Genomic DNA, 8,603 nt, shown 5'->3' on the forward strand with positions numbered 1-8,603 from the left:
CCAGGTTCCTTCTTTTCCTCATCCTACTCATCCAGTTGCTTGGAAAGTGTTTATCCCCAACATGGTGATAGCTTGTTGAGAGACAAAGGTGCACCAATCCACAGCTTGATGTTGCATCAAGTAGAAGATGACCAGGTGGCCTGAAGGGTGGGGCTAAGATGCACCATCTTACTTGATGGTGCATCCAACGTAGCTGGGATCACCCTTGTCTCGCCATGTCTCTTGCAACATTTGTCACTGAGACCGCCATAGCCTCTCACCATGGATGACTACGTCAGTACCCTGACTGGTTTACAGGGTTCCAAAGTATCCATTCCAGCCCATTTCTCCAGGTTCATCTAGTGTCCACTCTTCCCTTTGCTTATCTCTTCCCAGTCTCCACCCAACTGAGCTCCTTCCCGCCTCAGAGCCTTTGCACATGCTCCTCTCTCTGCCTGGAATGCTATTTCCACCCTCTTCATATAAGTGAATCCCGCCTTTCCAGTGTCATGTTTTCAGAGCAGCCTTAACATATGTATCTGAGGTAGAATCCCTCCCGCTGTTCTTTGCTGGAACTCGACTTGTTTCTGTAAAACTCATATTACAATTCATGTAATTTCATTTACAGGTCTATTTGTTTGTTGCCTGTGCCCCCTTAATGGAGTTAGCTGTAGTTCTCTTTCCCCAGCACGTAGAACAGTGCCTGGCACATACATGTGTTTGATAAATTAATTATAGAATGAATGCAGATGGTATAATGCCTTTATTTGTCTGCTGATTAGAAAGAACAAAAATCCTTTCAAAAGCATACATAAATGAGGCATAATTTATTTATGGGACTTTTTTGCTGATGTATATTTCCTATGTGATGCATCACATTTAGGTCAAAAAAATATCAAAAGTGACAGGGCTCTAAAGAACTGCTTAGTTGACAAAGACAAAAGCTCTGGGCCAGAGACCCTGGGGGAGGCAGCTGTGTGTGATGGCCTTGCTGGGCTGGATATACCGGGTCCATCTACAAAGGTCTGTTGTGTGATTATAGCACTCAGCCCTGCTCAATTATGCAATTCAGATAAGCTAAATTACCTAGGGCCTGTGGCAGCAAAGAATCTTTCCTGGCAGAGCCCTGGTCTTGTTTCCAGGATACAAAACCCGTTTCTTCTGGACCGAGGTCCAAATTCACACTTGGCGGTGAGGGGCAGGACCCACCACAAGGAGAGCATCTGTTTTTCAGAAAGAAAAGGATAATGATGAAAAGAAACCATGGGGTGCTGGCTTTAAGGAATGAGGTGCTGTGAGGACAGTTACACAGAGTGTTAGCAGGAGTGGGGCTTAATCCTTATCTATCACTCTGGGGAAGTCACTTGACTTCTTTAGGCCTAAATTTCTGAATCTGAAAGCCGCGGTTCCCAAACTTCCTCTATATATGCTTTAAAAACAAGTTTTCTAGCCTGGGCAACATAGTGAGACCTTGTCTCTATTAATAATAATTTAAAAATTAGGCCAGGAAGTACTGGTTTATGCCTGTAATCCCAGCACTTTGGGAGGCCGAGGTGGGCGGATTGCTTGAGGTCAGGAGTTCCAGACCAGCCTGGCCAACATGGCATAACCCCATCTCTACTAAAAATACAAAAATTAGCCTGCGTAGTGGCACTTGCCTGTAATCCCAGCTACTGGGGAGGCTGAGGCAGGAGAATTAATTGCTTGAACCCTGGAGGCGGAGGTTGTAGTAAACTGAGATTGTGCCACTGCACTCCAGCCTGGGTGACAGAACAGCTTGGGTGACAGTGAGTCTCAAAAAACAAAAAACAAAAAATTTCTGAGGTTTAATTCATTTTAAGTAGACAGTTCAAGGCTTTGACAAGTGTGTACACCTATGTAATGACCACCCTACTCAAGATATGGCACATTTCCATAATTCCCACACGTTCTGTGTCCCCATCCGATTAGTCCTCTTTTGCTCAACACTGGTTGGGATGACTCACAGTGCTGTGTGCATCAGTAGCTCCCTCTTTTTCACTGCTGAGTAGAGGCCCATTGTTCCAGTCAGCTCAGGCTGCTATAACAGTGCCATAGACTCAAGTGGCTTATAAACAAGATATTTCTCTTTCACTAGTTTTGGAGGCTGGAAGTCTGAGATCAGGGTGCCAGCATGGTCAGGTTCTGAGGAGAGCTCTCTTCCAGGCTGTAAACTGCTGACTCCTCAGTGTGTCCTCACATGGTGGAAAGAGGCAAGAGAGCCCTCTGGGGTGACTTTCATAAGGGCACTAATCCCATTCATGAAGGCTCCACCCTCCTGACCTAATCATCTACCAAAGGCCCCACCTCCTAATACCATCACCTTGGGGTTTAGGATCTTAACACACAAACATTCAGTCCATAACACCCACTGTTTAAATACACCGCAGTTTGTATACCCTTTCACCTGTTGGTGGACATTTGGATTTGGCTTGTTTCCAGTTTAGGGTTACTATGAATAAGGTTGTTACGTACAAATCTTTGTATAGGCAGATGTTTTCATTTTTCTTAAGTGAATTCCTAGGAGTACCAGGTTTGTTAGACGCAGAACTCTGATATGTTAGGAGGATTACAGTGAAATAAGGGTGGGTTCCTGGAACTATGCCCTTACACCCATGGTAACCCAAGTCACCTCTATGGGACCCAAGCGGTCCTGTGGTTTTTAGCCAACCCTTCTGTGTGGTCAGTCTGATCTGCCTGAGGGCCCCTCTCAAAAAGGGGAACCCTTCTCTGGCTGCAGGTATGGGTACAACGAGAGGAGCCTTCTCTTGCTCTAGTGAGTCAACACTAAGATTTTCTGACCAGGAAAAATCCAGGGTACAAATGAGCATCCACTCCTGATTTATTATAAATTATGGTGTGTATGATATATCACAAAAAAACTTAAATCAATAGTAAGTGATTATAAATGTCACATACTTGAACTTACAAATCCACTCAATTTTCCTGAAATTTTCCATTTTTCCAGTGAAAATGATGAGAAAATCTAAATGCTTTGTATAGATTATTGGTGGAATTCATTTTTGTAACTCTTTCAGTAGAACAGGATATTATCTAGACTCTTGTTATTCAAAGTGTGGACTCAAGCAGGCAACATTTTACTTTTTGTAAAATAAAATTTACATTTTATTTATTATGATATTTTCTCTAAATACTTCTGTCCCCTTTAGTGTCTTCACTAATGCTCTGAACCTAAGTCTAGGGCAGTTTTTGTATGATTCATTTTGGAGAAAACTTGGCATGTTACAGATAGGAAGCTGTTTTGTGTGCAGATGGTAAGACATGACAGTAAAAACTAGTCTATATGATTATTAAGGTGAAAACATTTTTAAGAGACAGGGTCTCACTTTGTTGCCTAGGTTGAAGTATAGTGGCATGATCATAGCTCACTGCAGCTGCAAACTCCTGGGCTCAAGAAATCCTCCTACCCTAGCCTCCCAAGTAGGTATGCACTACTAATCCCACCTAATTTTTTATTTTTTTGAAGTGATGGGGTTTTGCTATGTTGCCCAGGCTGCTCTTGAACTCCTGGCCTCAAGAAATCCTCCTGTCTCAGTCTTCCAAAGTGCTGGGATATAGGCATGAGCCACTGTGCCCAGCCTCTTTTTATTTCTTAAACCAAAGTATCTACTCCCGGCTTGAGTTATGTTGCAGACAATATAAATTTTTCCTTCAATTACGTCATTTTTTCAGAAATCATATTCTTCTATTTTACTGCTAATAAAAATATGCAATTAGAAATCCTAAATGAAGATGGGTACAAAAATATATATTGGAAATCTGTTAGAAAATTGAAATTTACCACATGATATGGTTTGGCTGTGTGCCTAACCAAATCTCATCTTAAATCGTAGTTCCCATAATCTCCACATGTCGTGGGAGAGACCAGGTGGAGATAACTGAATCATGGGGGAAGTTTCCCCCATTCTGTTCTTGTGATAGTGAGTTAGTTCTCATGAGAGCTCATGCTTTTACATATGGCTTTTCCCCCTTTTGCTCAGCACTTCTCCTTGCTGCTGCCATGTGAAGAAGGATGTGTTTGCTTCCACATCCAACATGATTGTAAGTTTCCTGAGGCCTCCCTAGCCATGCAGAACTGTGAGTCAATTAAACTTAATTCCTTTATAAATTACCCGGTCTTGGATAGTCCTTTATAGTAGCATGAGAACAGACTAATACGCCACTCAACACACTACCTCTACCGCTGCTTCTCAGATGTTGGGTTCAGAACAACCAGGATGAAAAATATGTAAGCCTCCACCTGACATGTGATATTATTTTGACTAGTACATTTCAGATTGCCAACCTATACATACTGTGGCATGCATTTTCATAGGACATACAATTTCTATTAGGCATAATCTCAAACATTAAATAAAATGGTAAGAAGAGAGTTGCAAGAGTACTGAAATTGGAATCAGAAGTCCTGGAGTCTGGTTTTACACTTAAATCTTGGCCAGTTCTCTGCCTTAAGCAGAACTTTTTCTTACGTTAACCTCTCTTGCCTCAGTTTCTGCACTTTAAATATTTAAAACAAATATTGAATTAGATCATTCCAATGGACATTGCTAGGTCTGAAATGCTATTATGACAACCATTTCATTTACCTAAGCCCAAAGGAGACATTTTAAGTCCTGATACATTCCTACAGATACTACAAAATTCCAAGGCTCAAGTCTCATCGAGACCACCTAAATCTGTGAATATGACTTTAATTTGCCTTTTTCACTTAATTATCATCCATATTGATTTTCAAAATTTCTGAGATATAGAAAATGCATGATCCAACAGCAGATGTGGAAGGAAAAGAGGAAAATGACCTGTACTTCAACCAGGGCAATTCTTTTCCTTCTCCTATATGGCTCTGCCAATTAAATGGAGATCCATGCTCTTTATATTGAAGGCAAATTTTTATCCATTTCTCTTTCTCTGAATCAATCTATAGGACTTTCCCTTGCTGGAAAAGAAAAGAAGACTGCTCCAAATTCTACTTCTACTAAGCTCTAGTTATTAGGAGCTTTTTCCATATCTTAACTAGTTTCCACAATTGTCAAAAGTCCATTTTCTGAATTTTCCATTATGAAACCTATACTGTATATAATGCTATATATAATATATTATAACCTATATAATATAGGCTACATAAGTAATAGAAAATTCAGAAAATGGACTTTGGATTATATAGATATACACACATATATATACATATACATATATGTGTGTGTATATATATATGAATCCTAAGAGAAGATGGAAGGTTATTGTGTTATACTTTTCTCTGAAAACAGGCTGCTTTCAGGGTTGTTTCAGGAAGTCACTGTCTACCTTGATTTTAGCTTGCATAGACATGAGGTTTCCTGCTCTCTCGATAACCCATTGCCATGCAGCTTTCCTGGGGTTAGGAAGTTTCTGGCTCTGAACCACCATGTTCCTTGTTTTTGAGGGGAACAGACAGCAGCTTCATTATTGACATGAAGGACTGATATTACTCAGCTGCTAACCCATTAGTTATTTTCACTTGGCTAACACAGCCCAAGGAGCTGCGTCCAAAGCTCCTTCCCATCTGCTTACTTTGGGTGCGCTCTTCCTCAGTTTCCCTTCATGCTTTAGATGAAAGAATCTCCACAGTAAACAGAGATGAACACTCACATCCACAGAAGAGCATTCCCAATATTTTCTTCTGCAATCAATTGGTAGAATATATTTACATTCAATATATTTATATGGTCCGGTATGTTTCTCTATGAACAGAAATTTTAAGGATTGCCCCTTTCTCCTTTGTGAGAAAGTAAAAACACAGCCCTGCAACACAACAGTGGTGTGGTAACTCTAAGTGATGTTACAGTTCACAAGTACCCCAATAGTGGACAACTGCCACAATCATTAATGCAACAGTTCTGGAGGCAGGGGCTGCTCATCGCTCACAATGCCAAAGATACTGTGGGCTCTGAGAAATTTATTTCTGCCTGGCCAGTGTGTGTGTGTATATATATACTCTTAATGAGAATGTCTTCAGAGTGACATTTATTCTCCATTTGGCACAGTCCTTACCACTCCTGATTGTACTCTCATCAGTTTCACACGTTTCCATCATCAGCCTGGCTCCTGGAAGCATTTCTGTGTACAACTCTTGCCCATTTCCCTTGCCCAATGATGATAATCATCATTTATCCCACCATTACACTTCTCTTTGAATATTTCTAATTGACCTTTAGCCTCACTGATTCATGACGATGGTAATGCGCTAACATCTTCTGCAGTGGGTGCTCTGCTAACCCTGGATGAATCAGCCCTGGCCCGTCTTGCGTTTGGACTGTTTGTCCTTCCTGTGTTCATAGCTGTAATTTATCCTTGTGGATATAAAATCTGTTGATACATGTCCCCTTTTACTGAAGTCTTAAAATATTCAAATCTGTCATTCCAAGTTACTAGCGATAACATCCTGTTTGGTTTCCTTTGCAGGGCCAATATATTTGTCTGTCTTATCAGCCATTAAAATAGGGTTACATGCAGTGAACTCTGATGAACCATGCCTGTGGAGGTAACAGAGGTATAGATATTCCCCCAAATAACTTGCATCAACCTTGGAATATAATAACTCACTTAACCATATATATGCATTTTAAGGATAATGCATGTGGCTACTTCATGCTCAAATTAATTCTCTCTCAGGGCAGCCCTCTTGTCAGCATTCTGGCAGCAGGGAGTAAGGTAAGTTTACATAAATTTCACTATGAGTTACCACTGACTGAAATAACTGTCATATAGGCCCCAGCCCTAATCTGCCTGCTCCAGGCTCGGTCTGAACTATGACTTGGACAGGTGGGTGGGCTGAAAAAGGAAGGATGCATGAAAGCCTCTGGCTATGAGCCTTCCCTCCCATACCCATGGCAGACATCACTGATGGTTCAATGCCTCGTGAGGGACTTTATCAGCTAGTGATATTTACCTGGGCATGAGTTTTCAGGGAGGGGTAACTGTTATTCATTATTCCTTACTTAAATAATAATGATGTGATTTCTCAGAAGAATTCATATTCCACTAAATTTAAAAGCACTGTAGATGTCAGCTTGACTGCCATTTCCTGCTTGTGCCCCTATGATGAGGCCTGAGAGTAGACACATTCTATTCTCTATGCCAGTTCCCCCATTCAGGGGAAAGACCCAGAGGACAACACACTTGCATGAAAACCTTCCCAGCCATGAACATCGAGCAAGCAGTTCTGCACTGATAAAAAGGAACAGAGCTCTGTGGACCTCCTGACATACCATAAAAGAGAGAAGGACCAAGACAAACACACAGAACAACTGTCCACAGAGGCAGTAATGGAGAGAAAAAAATTTGGAAGGATCTAAATGGGTTCTAATTACAGTCACAAAATAGGAACGGCACCCATAAAAAGAAGTAATCATCAGAAAAAAAGGTCTTAAAACAGGAAATATTAAAGCCAGCATCACATGAATCAATCTAAGAACTGAACAAGAAAGCATCAAGGAAGTCTCCTAAGACATGGAACTAAAGCACAAGAGATGAACAAAGTGAAGGACAGTTAAGGGACCCTGTGGATTGATCTAGGAGATTTAACATCCATCTACAATCATCCCTATGGTGTCTGTGGGGGATTGGTTCCAGGACCCCCGCAGACATAAAAAATCCATGAATGCTCAAGTTCTGTATATAAAATGGTGTCATATTTGCATACAATCCATGCACATCTTCTAGTATCCTTTAAATAATCCCTAGATTACTTATAATACCTAATACAATGTAAAAGCTATGTAAATAGTTGTTATACTCTATTGTTTAGGAAATAACGACAAGAAAAAAAGGTCTGTACGCATTCAGTGCAGACACAACCATCCTTTGTTCATTTATTTTTTATTTATTTTTATTTTTAATTTTTTTTTTTTTTTTGCTGGACACCATTAATTAGAGGCACATCTTTTTTACAAAAATATTTTCTATCCACTGTTAGTTGAACCTACAAATGTGGATTCCATGGAAACAAAAGGCCAGCTGTAATAGGAATTCCGGAAAGAATAGGCAGAATAGAGAGATTATAATTAAATAAATAGTAGAAAGATATTTCCAGAGTCGACACACAAGATTTCATAATAAGAGGGCCTATCAGTGATCAAGCAGGACGTTAAATATCACTGACACACTAAAGACTCTCAAACCTGTGTCCCTGATGTCTCGCTGCCTAGACCATCTGACATATACACTGGATCCATCAGTCTATCTGGCACGTCAGTTTAGACAGGTCCTAACAGCACTTTTAATGTTTTTCTTCAAACCTGCTTTCCCCCAGGTCTTGCTGCTTTCATTGAATGACATGCTGTTTCACCTGAGTTCATTGCTCAGGTGAAAACCAAGGAGCCATCCTTGATTTCATTTCCCTTCCTCCTGCATCCAATTAAGATCGCACATCTGATGACATCTCCCCATCTCTACGGCCATATTCTATTCCAAACCACCATCATTGCTTGCCTGGTTGACAGCAATAGCTTTCTAACAGATCTTCCTGTTCCTCCTCTAGACCCTTTATAATCCCATTTTCCATACAACAGCGAGAGTGATCTTTAAAGTAGAAATCAGATTATATT

This window comes from Rhinopithecus roxellana, chromosome 1 (assembly GCF_007565055.1).
Source record: "Rhinopithecus roxellana isolate Shanxi Qingling chromosome 1, ASM756505v1, whole genome shotgun sequence".
Classification (NCBI taxonomy): Eukaryota; Metazoa; Chordata; class Mammalia; order Primates; family Cercopithecidae; genus Rhinopithecus; species Rhinopithecus roxellana.